At 43.9% G+C, this 12610-nt stretch overlaps 1 protein-coding gene across 4 annotated transcripts in view; it reads left to right on the forward strand.

Moving 5' to 3' along the window:
- Window positions 1-12610, forward strand: part of WNT10A (Wnt family member 10A) — a 65650-nt gene that overhangs the window by 32385 nt on the left and 20655 nt on the right. The gene's annotated exons all lie outside the window — the stretch shown is intronic.

Genomic DNA, 12610 nt, shown 5'->3' on the forward strand with positions numbered 1-12610 from the left:
AGCTGTCGGTAGTAGATCCATGGAGGATTCCCCCAGGGGAGGTCGTTCTGCGTCAGGGTACCGTGGATCACCCAGAGCCACAGTGGCTTCATCTGACCGCTTGGCTCTTGAACGGGGGATTTTGAGGGGGCGGAGGCTCTCGTCAGGGGTCATTGCCACCTTAGAGGCGTCTAGGAGGCCTTCCACGGTTAGGATTTACAACGCCACGTGGAGGGCGTTCGCAAAATGGTGTATCCCACTGGGGTTGGATCCCTCTAGGGCTACCGTCCCGGATGTGTTGGAATTCCTCCAGAAGGGATTGGAGGACGGCTTGTCGCATAATACTCTCCGGCGACAGGTGGCGGCCTTGGCCACCATTTTGGGGGGGGAAGGTTCTCCGACTCTTTCCCGTTCCCCCCTGATTAAGCGTTTTCTGGAGGGGGCGGCTAATATCCGTCCGCCTCCGGTTCATAGATTTCCGACCTGGGATCTGACCCTGGTTCTCCAGGCTCTGACGGGCTCCCCGTTCGAGCCGCTTAGAACGATACATATGCGTCTGCTTACCCTTAAGGTGGTGTTTTTAGTGGCCATTACATCGGCCAGGCGCATTTCAGAGTTGGGGGCCCTGTCTTCCCGTAGTGACCTATGTGTAATTCACCAGGACAGGGTGGTCCTTCGTTTAGATCCTTCGTTCATTCCGAAAGTGAATTCACAGTTTCACAGGGCCCAGGAAGTTGTGCTCCCGAATTTCTGTCCCAATCCTTCGAGGGAGCAGGAGTTAGTGTGGCATAAGCTAGATGTCCGCCGGGCGGTTCGCATTTACCTAAAGCGAACGGAGAGCATTAGGAGGACCGAGGCGTTGTTTGTTTCTTTTCACCCAGGCTCGTTAGGACGCAAGGTGTCGTCTTCCACCATAGGACGGTGGATAAGGTTGGCCATAGTTGAGGCTTATGGAGCTTCCGGGAAGCCTCCCCCATCAGGGATCACTGCTCACTCCACCCGCAGTGCCGCTACTTCTGCGGCCTGGGCCACCAGGGCGCCCTTAGAGGATATTTGTAGGGCGGCTGCCTGGGCTTCCCCCACGCCTTTTATTAGGCATTATCGTTTGGATGTTTATGCCTCGGCTGAGGCATCGTTTGGCCGGAGGGTCCTTCAGAGGGTGGTGTCCGATTCTTCACCTGGGACCCAGTCTGCCCGCCCAGGGACGTAGCGTGGGTATGTCCCTGCCGTGACCCCTCCCTCCACACTACTGGAAAAAGAACGTTGGTCTTACCTGAACGTTTTTTTCTGGAGATGTGGAGGGAGGGGTCACATTCCCGCCCTAGTTAGTTAGACAGGGTCCGGGAGGTGTAGAATCGGGAGGCCCCGGGGGGGCTTGCCCTTGTTTGTGTTTGATTTACAGGTGCTGACCGTGACATTGCGGAAACTGGGAACCAACGGGAGAAGCCGAAGGTTAAGAAGCTTTCTCTCAGTCAAATGGACCAATCAGGCTGCGATAACCCTGCCGTGACCCCTCCCTCCACATCTCCAGAAAAAAACGTTCAGGTAAGACCAACGTTCTTTCAGTGCCGTTATAACTTCCAACAGTCACTAACCAAATGGTTGCAAATCAAGGACTACCTGGATCTGAGACTTTTCCTCATTTGTAGTGTAGACTTTTTGGAAGGCTCTCCCATTGGTAGAGCTGCCTGGCTGGAAGGGCAGAACCACTGAGCCATCGTTGTGACTTTGCCTGTTATTTTAGCTCCAGGCACTGACCCCGTGACCCTGTTAGGCACATACATCTTCTGTTATGATTTCCCCAGGGCTACGTTGTGTAGAGGCATCAGAGCAGAGGGTGGTGCTGACATACCAAGAGGAGAGATACCTTGAATCCAATTTGGCCTAAGGCTCCTCCTTTAATCTGACTTTGGTTTCAGCCCGTTTCAGTCTGGAATGTTTACACCTCCGCCTAGCCACGGATCCCACTACCAGACGTGACTTGAAATGCTGTTTCGCGCTGGGCCTGAGCCTCAACTCTTCTGCTGCAAAACGGGGGCAGTGATGCCCTGTATTCCAAGGCTGTTGTGACTGAGAAACACGCACAAAAAATCCCCAAGCCGAACGCTAGTAAAGACGAAGTGGCATTTACATAGCTAATAACGGGGATCTGGAGTGCACAAAGATGACACGCTCCAAAATGCACCTCAAGTGATGAAGGTCTCAGGGGCTCCTTTGGGAAGATGGGGGGAAGCAAGTTACTATCTGCCACGGAAAGCTGAAGGTCTGGCAACTTGCCAGTCCCTGGCGGGTTCACCTGCAGTTTAATTAGGGAAAGAGGGAGGAGGGACTGAGGAGAGGAGCAGGAGGCATGTTTCAACTGGCTGGATGCATAGCCTTTGGAGGGGTAGGGAAGGGGAAGGAGTAGGCAACGGCATTCTGGGTATGGCTAGCTTTCCAGCATCCTCGGAGTGAAGTCACCTTTTTGACGTTATTAATAGCAGCCTTGAACTAATTGGGGAATAGACTGCTAGGGCACATCCAGCAAATGTTCATGTTGGACAGGTGTCACCCAATGGATCTTAATTGGTTGTGCAAGAATTTCATCTTAGCGTGCCGAACAAAGTAATGTTGTTGGTACAGTCAAAGCTGGAGGGCTTCCAGGATCTCTGCAGCTTGGATACATAGCAGTTTTTCCTGATAGACTGCTGTGTCTATCTCGAAAGACTCATATGTCAGATATGTTAGCATTCCAACTCTCAGAAACCAGAATGATGCTGATTGGGAATTTGGGGAGTTACACCACCGCATGGACACCTCTGTTTAGGGGAAGACAATTCCTAAGAGGGGATTTTGGAGACCCTACTGCCATGTCATGGATTCCCTTTTGTTAACAATGAAAATAAGTTCGTTGATTAGCCAAACAAGGTTTCATGGTGTACATTTTTCTAGCTTAGGTAGTGGCTGGATAAAACAGGTTCGCAGAGCCTCCTGTAGCCTATCTGCTTGCAGATGATTCTAGTTTGTCAGATTTCAAACATTCTGTCTCCTTAAACATCCCAAGACTTTCAGAAGAGCTACGATTTCTTACTTACTTCCTCCCCTTTTGTTTTTGTTTGGCAAAACTGTTGTGGCTTAAACTTCCTATGCTGCCCGTTCTCGCAGAGGGGGCACAGAGCATGGGTGGAATGGGAAGTTATGTGGGCAAAACCTCATCCTTCCCCACAGCATGTGAATTCTCACCACAAACAAAAGAAACCAAAACAAGCACACAGCCTTTGTGGTTGATGAATATCACACACACACACGGAGCTTCGTGATTTGTTCTCTGCAGAGTCGTAAATGGGGGTTTGAGAAGTGGAGTAAGAGATTTACTATAGTTTTGACATGGATTGGATAAATATTCTAACTTTGTAGGCGAATATCCAAATACTGGTATCTGGCAAGCATAGTATATGGAAGGAAGATAAAGTTAGATGAGACACTGCTAGTGGCACATTTTACAGATTACAGATTAACAGAGTTGGAAGGGACCTTCTAGGTCATCTAGTCCAAAAAAGCCCCCCCACCCACCCCGCTGAAGCAGCAGCCCTACACCATTTCTGACAAATGACAGTCCAATCTCTTCTTGAAAGTCTCAAGTGAAGCCCCCACAACTTCTGAAGGCAAGCTGTTCCATTGGTTGATTGGTCTCACTGTCAGAAAGTTCCTCCTTATCTAGCTTTTCTGCAACTTGTATCAAGCAAACCTTTTTCACTATCCAATCATTTATTTTATTGCGGCTGCTGTATTTTGCTATATAGTTTCCGAGCTTCTCGGCAGGCAAATCGCCAGTGGATTCACATTCACAGGTGCAAGGCCCTCCCTCACCCCTGTCACTTTCCATTGTTATATAGGCCACAAGCCGAAGAATCTGTTTTATCAGAGGTTGCCATGTTTATTCTCCCAGGACTCGTACCTCTTGGAAATATGCACCAGTCAGAAATTGAGCCCAGCAAAGGAGAAGCTATCCCTCTTACTCTGCAAGCTGTCCCATGCCTTTTGGAAGCATAGATCTTTACAAAAAGCAAAAGCAAATGCTGTTTATGACATGCTATCAAAGATCTACTGTGATATTGTTCAATATAAGTGGCCACTGTCTCAATTACCTCCCTTCTTTTCCTGATGTTAAGCAGACAGGGAAACTGTTACCTCAACTGTAATGTATCTTAAATGTCTTCAGGATGGGACAACCGAATAGGAAGATGAAGTATGTTCTACCGTACATACTCTACCATCGGCATATTCTAGCCTGTCCTCTTTTCCATCTGAGCATAATGTTGCCATGCAATGGGGCTGCATATACATCTTCTGTGACATGGACCCACTTTGCCCTCTTCTATCTTCCTGCTGCATTGTTTTTTCTTCTTGAGTTGGATGCCAGTTTCCATACGATCTCTTGGAGGCTTGCTACTGTAAGGCAATTTTCTTCCCTGTATTCCTGTCTATATCTCTTTCTGATAGAGGATTTGCTTCTGTCACATTGAAAATTAAGTGTACTGTGTATGGATAAATGGTTAGGGTTTTTAGATTTTTAGCACAACAGTGGACTTGGGGGCCCTGTCCCAAGGATTACCCTACAGTAGTGTGTATGTGTGTATGTGTTTGTGTGTGAAAGAGAGGGGGAGGGAGGGAGAGAGGGAGGGAGAAGGAGGGAGAGAGGGTGAAAGAGAGACAGAGACAGATGATTGGTTTTCAACCCACTGAGCTATACATTAAGGCTGTTTTTCTGGCTAGAATGTTTTCTTCCTTTGTTATGTGACCCTCGCTGTTTTCTTGGCAGAAGACCTTTTGGTAGCCTTCCACAAGGTTCTCACCTGTTTGTGAAAGAGGTATTGGAACTTTTAGATAATAATGTCAGTTGCTTTCCTTTATTATTGGATTTCTTATGGATTCTGACACAAGTGTTATCAGGAGCTCTTCTTGACAGTTTGAACATGCATTGGGTTGAGGGGGAGAATTTAACTATGTTCTGTCAAGTCACAACAGTGCTGTGACAGTGCCACGCTTTCAAAATTGCCAAAGCATTTTGTGTAGCAAATGAACATTATTCTGATGAACCCTGGGCATTTAAGGCCAACTTAGCAACACTTTGAAGCTGTACTAGAAGTCGCTTTCTTTAGACTGAAATCAATCTTTGGATGATTCTAATTCATGAAAAGCAAACTCAAACTTCTACTCTGTAGTGTATTTGCCCTTCATATTCTGATCTGATTTTCATCTGTGGTTCTGATAGTTTGTATGTTTGTTTGTTTCCAAGGCTTTTTATGCCATTTCAATCTAAAAAGGATTCGCCTTGCTTGAGCAACCTTTCACTCCCCGTGGGATAACGTGCAGACATTAGATATGATTCAGAGCATATACGTTAGATATGTACGTTAGATATGATTCAGAGCATATTACTTGATTACTTGTGCATGTTGTAGGAAAACATGTTTAGTCTCACCATTTGGAGGCTAATGAATAACAATATTATTAAAATGCCTACCAAGAGGATAATGAGATGGAGAGATTGGTTAATTCATCTTCCTTTGCTGGTTTAGTGTTTGAGGGACAAAATAAGCAAGAACTACCATTGGAAACCCAGAGGATTTTTTTTTTTAGGAAAAGTTCAACTATTGTAATATGTTTCCTTTCTAGTCCTGGACTGTAGTTACTTTAGGCAACACAGGGATAGGGTATAGGATAGATTAAATTGGACAGGATAAAGTCTTAAATTTTTCCTGATCTTGCCATATTGTTTTACTTTGTCCTCAAGTTGAAGCTGTTTAATACAGTTTAGTGGTAGAAAATCATGCTTGTATCATGTTGCTTTGCCAGTATTGATTGAACAGCAATAGCAGAATGCTTGCTATACTTTTGAAGAAGGATCCTGAATCTTGAATACCTTGCAAATACGATAATATTTCTTCAAGAGCTAATAAAGTTCACCACCATCCAATTAACTTACCTAAGCTTTCAGCTTAAGTGGTTTTCACCTCCACTCCACTAAGGGAATGCAAACCCCACAGCCTTTTTTTGTTATGTTTTGTATTGAATCTCCCACCCCTAAGTCCTATTTGACTTAGTCCCATCATTCAAGCAGTTTGTGATAGTTGAAACATCAGCCGCCCAATGACACCTCTCGCTCTTTGCTCTTGACAAGGTGAAATCTGGTTAAATAAATATCATTACTTTGGACTTCTGGAATTTAGTAGGTTCTTCTAAATGGTTATAATTCAATATGGGGTGGGCTTCAGGCAGACACAGATCTCACAACTGGACTATTACAATATGCTCTACATGGTAGCTGTAGCTGGTTGAAAACCTAGCAGCTCAAGCAGCAATAGCACATACTTATCATGCCTGTGTATCACTGCTGCTTTGCCTGCTGCGTTGCCTGCTAATTGGCTTCTGTGTGCAATTCAAGTGCTGGTTGTTACTTACAAAGACTTACGTGGCATAGGGCCTGGTTATCTCAGCGGCAACCTCTCTCCAGATGTTGCTGGAGACTGGGTGTACTCAGGCAGGGTGAGTGCATTTCAGGTCCCATTCATTGCCAGCTTATGGGTCTGAGAAAGCATCAATTCTCCTAGAATTCTGGAAGGCTGCTAAGATTTGGCTCTGCTTCCAGGCCCGGGGGCAATGTAATAAGTCGAAGTGGCACAGTGGTTAGAGTGCAGTACTGCAGGCTACTTCAGCTGATTGCTAGCTGCAGTTCGGTAGTTCAAATCTCACTGGCTCAAGGTTGGCTCAGCCTTCCATCCTTCCGAGGTGGGTAAAATGAGGACCCTGATTGTTGGGGGCAATAGGCTGTAAACTGCTTAGAGAGGGCAGTAAAAGCACTATGAAGTGGTATATAAGTCTAAGTGCTATTGTTATATGTTGAGCCACTTTAAAGATTTTATTGGTGTGATTGTTTTCAATCTGGGTTGCCATGTCTTGCCTTGCGGTTTTTTAAAAAACTTTTTTTAAACTGAATATTTGGATACCATAAGCTGCCCAGAGTCTTCTGGAATGGGCATCCATAATAATGATATAATAAAAATAATAATAACATTAATATCTTTTCTTCATTCTGCTTTCCATCCAGCCAGAATTCTTGAAGAAGCTTACGGTGGTTCGGGCAGGCTGAGTCTCCATCTAAGCAGCCTGCAGGACCAGACCTGCTTAGCTTTAGCAGAGAACAACTGTGTCATATGCCTTGAAACCACTCAGTTAACAATAAAGAAAAGCAACCACCCCCAAAAAAAAGTTGAGATCTTAAAGGCTGTGAAACAGATGGAACAATAGATGTTGAAATCTCACTTTGTGAATGCTTGAATATGTGTGGACCTCAGACACTGGGAGAGCTGTAGCCAGAAACAGCAATGGAAAAACCCAACAAGGATTTATCTTTCATCTTGAATGAAGGTGGTAGTGCAGAGCCAGGAATGTTTGGATAGCATTGAATTGGCAATTGGCAAAGGGCACACAACAACTGCCAGAAGGCTTGTGTTTTGGGATCCCCCTCCTGCTGCTTTCTAAAACACTCAAGCGCAAGAAAGCATGGGTGACTTTATTGTAGAGTTTGGCAGAAAGACAGTTGAGCACAGCATTCCCCCCCCCTTCTGCATAGAGAAAATGGCATTAGGTAATATAATCTCCTTGTAATAATGTAGAGACATTATTTTTTAAGGTGGATAATGATGAAAGAAAGAGAGAAAGAAAAGCAAAGTGAAACCCCCCTCCCCACTTTCCTCAATATCCATTTTGACTACAAATTACAAATGAGATACAACACAGATCATTTCCTTTGCTATAACTCCATGCTTGCATATTGGTGCCTGTGAAATGTTTAAAACTACATCCAGAAACACATTTTGGCACGAATTAAAACAGTTGCAAACAACATCAACGCCGCTGATAAGTGGAGTTCACTGCAAATATCCTAGTAACTCTGTGCTCAGGTCTGAATGCTGCCTTGCATTGTTGCCCACCTGAAAGCTACATCTGCTGAGCTGCTGTTCGTCTTCCCTTCTTCTGAAGTGGGTTTTCTGCCATAAAAATTGAAGCCGTTCTAGGAAAAGACCACGGATTGCAAATGAATGAGAGCATTCCATGATCCCTTAGTAAAAGGCAAGTAAATAAAATGAGTTTCGCAGGAAAGGACTACAGCAGAAGCCATTCAGAGCTCAGTTTAAGACTCATATAGTAAGTTGTTTTGTCTGAGTTAAGAAAAGGAACAGGGTGAAAAGATCTACATACTGACAAGCCACTTTGATGAGTAAGCCACAATGGTGCAGTGGTTTGAATGTAGTACTGCAAGCTACTTCTGCTGACTGCTGGCTGCCCGCAATTTGGCAGATCGAATCTCACCAGGCTCAAGGTTGACTCAGCCTTCCATCCTTCTGAGGTGGGTAAAATGAGGACCCAGATTGTTGGGGGCAATGTGCTGACTCTGTAAACCGCTTAGAACAGGCTGTAAAGTGGTATATAAATCTAAGTGCTATTGTTAAATAGATTATCAACAGCTGTTCATTGGGCCATTATTATTCTTTTGACTGCTTACAAAACGATCTATTTCAGGGGCATCCAACCTTGGCCACTTTAAGACTTGTGGACTTCATCTCCCACAATTAGATAAATTCCGAGAGTCAAAGTCCACAAGTCTTAAAGTAGCCAAAGGTTGAATGCCCCTGATCTATTTGTTCCAGTGTTGCTCAGGATTGGTGCTTTATAGCTTGTTCCTTCTGACAGACGATGTGAAGTTGGCCATTGCTCATGCAGTATATGACTTAAATTAAACATGTGTGAGTTATAATGTCCAGCCTTGCACGAATGCTTAATTAAACCGAAATGAAGTATTGGGCAAAGAGGAACAGTTCTACTTTTCTTGCTGATTAAAAATGAACAATTAATTGAAAAGTTCATGTTATAAATGGGAGCCACAAAACCTTCCTGTAAATATTCAGACGGCCTCTCTTTCATTAAGTCTTATCTATCCATGCTGTGTATTTCATGAACTAGTTCATATATGTAAGATAGACTGCCATGAGGTGTGTGTATGTGTGTGTGTGTTTGAGCCCGGAACTTGAAACATCCCCCAGCAGAAGAATTTGGAGCAGGGATTGTTCTCTTCTATTGATCACTGCTCCATTGGAAATCCCCTCTTTGTACACTGAAATAATGCTTGGCTTTGGATATTGTAGCCTTCTTGCGTGACTCCAATGTATCTTGTAGGGCATAAACAAAGCCAAAACCTGAAATGTGCTCTAATTAAGGTTGGCAAGCTTTGCAGTAGTGAGACTCTAAGGTGCCTAAGATTCCTTGTCCTTACCTGTCCTTTCAGGCTGTCATTGCTGCTTGTACCATTGCAGACATTGCCATTAACTTGTCTCCACAACTTGGTTTCAAGGAGATGTGTTCTCCAGCATCCTGGTCTCCTCACTGGTGATACAAATCCCAGAAACTGGGCTGAAGGAGCTTTAGTCTTCCAACTAAAAATTGCTTTCAAAGCAGGGGTGAAATTGAGCAGGTTCTGGACAACCGGTAGCGGAAATTTTGAGTAGTTCGGAGAACTGGCAAATGCCACCTCTGGCTGGCCCCAGAGTGGGGGTGGGAATGGAGATTTGGAAATATCCTTCCCCCCTAGAGTGGGGAGGGAATGCGGATTTTGCAGTATCCTTCCCCTGCCACAGCCCACCAAGCCACGCCCACAGAACCGCTAGCAAAAAACTTTGCATTTCATCGCTATTTCAAAGGTATTGCATATTCGTCTGTGAAATGAATCAACACGAATGCATAATTTACCTTTTCCCCAGGAGACGTAGCAAGTCCACACATTATTTTCATGGTTCTTTGGAGCTTCATACATGACATTACTTGGAGCATCAGACTCTTCTTCCAAGCTGCAATCTTGCTCAAATAATTTTCCTACCTGTCACCATTGCATTTTTAGAGGTTTTTTGAAGCCCTTGGCAGTGTTTTATCTCTGACTCATTTTCTTAATGAAGAAGAATCCTGATCACTGGGACATTACTAGAGCACAAGACCGAAGAAAGGATTAATTTTGAGGTCTCTGTGCAGTTTTTTTTTTTAAAAAAACTTTTACTGCTTATACATACTTTGTGGCAAAGGGATTTTCTGATTTCTGTAGAACTGTGTGCGGTTTTTCAGTGGGGGTATTAAGGGCAGGTATGTTTTCTTGATAAACAGCAGGTAAGCTCCCCTCAATAGACAGTTGTAAAGGGAAAGATAGATCTAGGCCAGTGTTTCTCAAACTTGGCGACTTTAAGTCCTGTGGACTTCAACTCCCAGAATCCCCCAGCCAGCATAGCTGGCTGGGGAATTCTGGGAGTTGAAGTCCACAGGACTTAAAGTCGCCAAGTTTGAGAAACACTGATCTAGGCTAAGGATACCGCCTGGTGATTTTGAAAGCCATAGCCCACAGATACTGCAGGAACATACTAGCCGGGTCAGAATCTGCTGGTTGCATCTTTGCAGGCTGGATGAAAGTCAGCTGATACAGAGAATCTAAAATGTAATATAACATGCTAGTTACTAAAGTGACAGGACGAAATGAAGATCAGTTGAATATCCTTTTTTAAACAAGAATTTTCTCCAGTTCTAAATGACCATCTTCGAGCAAAATTGTGATTGCATTAACCAGGGGTGAAATCCGCTTACCTTTGCTACCAGTTTTGTAGCAACATGTAGCAACCTTGAAAGGTAAGCAAACAGCGAGGGGGGGTGGGTGGGGATCCACTGTGCCGTGTGATTTCGATTTAATATAAATGGTGCATCACTGTTGATCATCAGAGAAACCGGTTCGCCTGAACCGGTAGCACTTTTTTTTACTACCAGTTTGGGTGAACGGGTAGCATTTCACCCCCTGGGATCTCCTCCCCAGTTAAATGAAGGATGACCATAGGGGAAAATGGAATGGAAGAATAGTATAGTATTGGAGGAAGCCCGGTCTTTGTTGCTTAAAACCCCCAGTCCCCCTTTAGCCCTTAGGTGTGTTCACAGAAGCTCTTTTGATGGGGGGCAGTTTGAGATCAGCTGCAGGCTTGGGCAGGCTCATGTATCTTTCTATGCATGTTGGAATAATAAAAAAAAAAGCTATGGTTTTGTAATATAAATAATAGGAGGGATAAAGTACTCAGTTGATCCCTGAATGCTGAATGCAAGACAGGGTAAGCTTTCCAATTCAGTCTATCAGGATAGAGAGAGAAATTGTCTCCAAAAATAATTAAGCAATAATGAAATTATAAATGGGAACAAGCTTAGTGCTCCTTTTCTTTTCAGAAATTTGAAGAGGCTTGTTTCTTTCTTTTTCTTTGAAAATGAATGTGTTTGGACAAGCAGGCTAATGAAAATTGTTCCGCAATTGGAACAGTGACTGTTGTGAATAGGAATTAGAACAGGAAGCAGGAAATAATGGGATTCCACTCTGGGAAGTATGTGGGGAAAGCCAAGCATACTCTACCCTGGGTATTCTTGCCACTGTTTTGACCTTCCTATCTGAGTGTGCCTTTGAGGGAGGGGAGCGATGAAGACCCAGGAATTAGATGAGTGGATTCTGGACCCAAACTATTAGTTCCATATTTTTGCAGCCCAGTTTCATTAAAATCCCATAGTATTATTTGGTTTCCCCCAAGATGTTAACAAACCTGATATATTAGTTTGATTCTCACCAGGCTCAAGGTTCACTCCATCCTTCCAAGGTGGGTAAAATGAGGACCCAGTTTGTTGGGGGCAATAGGCGGACTCTATAAACCGCTTAGAGGGAGTTATAAAGCACTGTGAAGCCGTATATAAGTCTAAGTGCTAGTGCTATTAGATATTATATAATATAATATCTTATATCGCATGTATGTATGTATGTATGTATGTATGTATGTATGTATGTATGTAGATTTTCACAGGTGTAGGTATGCTGGTCTTCTTGTATTCGTGTCTTTTCCCGTGTAAGATTGAGATTGTCTTGGCAACGTTTCGGCGAGGTCCTACTCGCCATCTTCAGGCTGGTGTTTTCTTTTGTGTTGTAAACGACCTGGGTGGTGGGTGGGGCTCGTTTGTTGACTAGAGCTGGTTTCCAGATGTCTGGTAGGCGGGAGGTATCGTCACGTTTATTCATATTGTGGGGGTGTTTCTCTATTTCGGTGGCTTCCATAATTATTCTGTTGTTGAAGTGTTCAGTTTTGGAGATGAATTTGGTTCCTTCAAAATCAATTTCATGTTCTGTTGCTTTAAGATGCTGGAAAAGGGAGGAAGTTTTTTCTTTTTTTCTGACTGCGTTCTTGTGTTCTGCGATGCGTGCATTTATTTGTTATTTATTATATATATAAAAGAGACAGTGTGTGTCTGTTTCTCTGTACATTGAAAATGCTTTCTTTTCTGCATTTCATTCTTCTAACTATTACCCAGTTCACAATGAAAAGCAGAAATTAACATGAATGGGATAGGAGGAGAAAGAGGAAGAGGCGCAGCAGCACCATGCCTGTCTTATGAAGTACTGGAGAATGAGCAATGTTGCAAAATCCTATAATCTGGAAAACGTATTTGCTTCTTCAATATCTGATAGCAGGAAGACTCACTAGACCCTCAGATGTTCGTTTTATTCAACAGTTTTATATCTTGCTTTTGTAGA

This window comes from Natrix helvetica (genome assembly GCF_964273705.1).
Source record: "Natrix helvetica genome assembly, chromosome: 1".
NCBI classification, from domain to species: Eukaryota; Metazoa; Chordata; class Lepidosauria; order Squamata; family Natricidae; genus Natrix; species Natrix helvetica.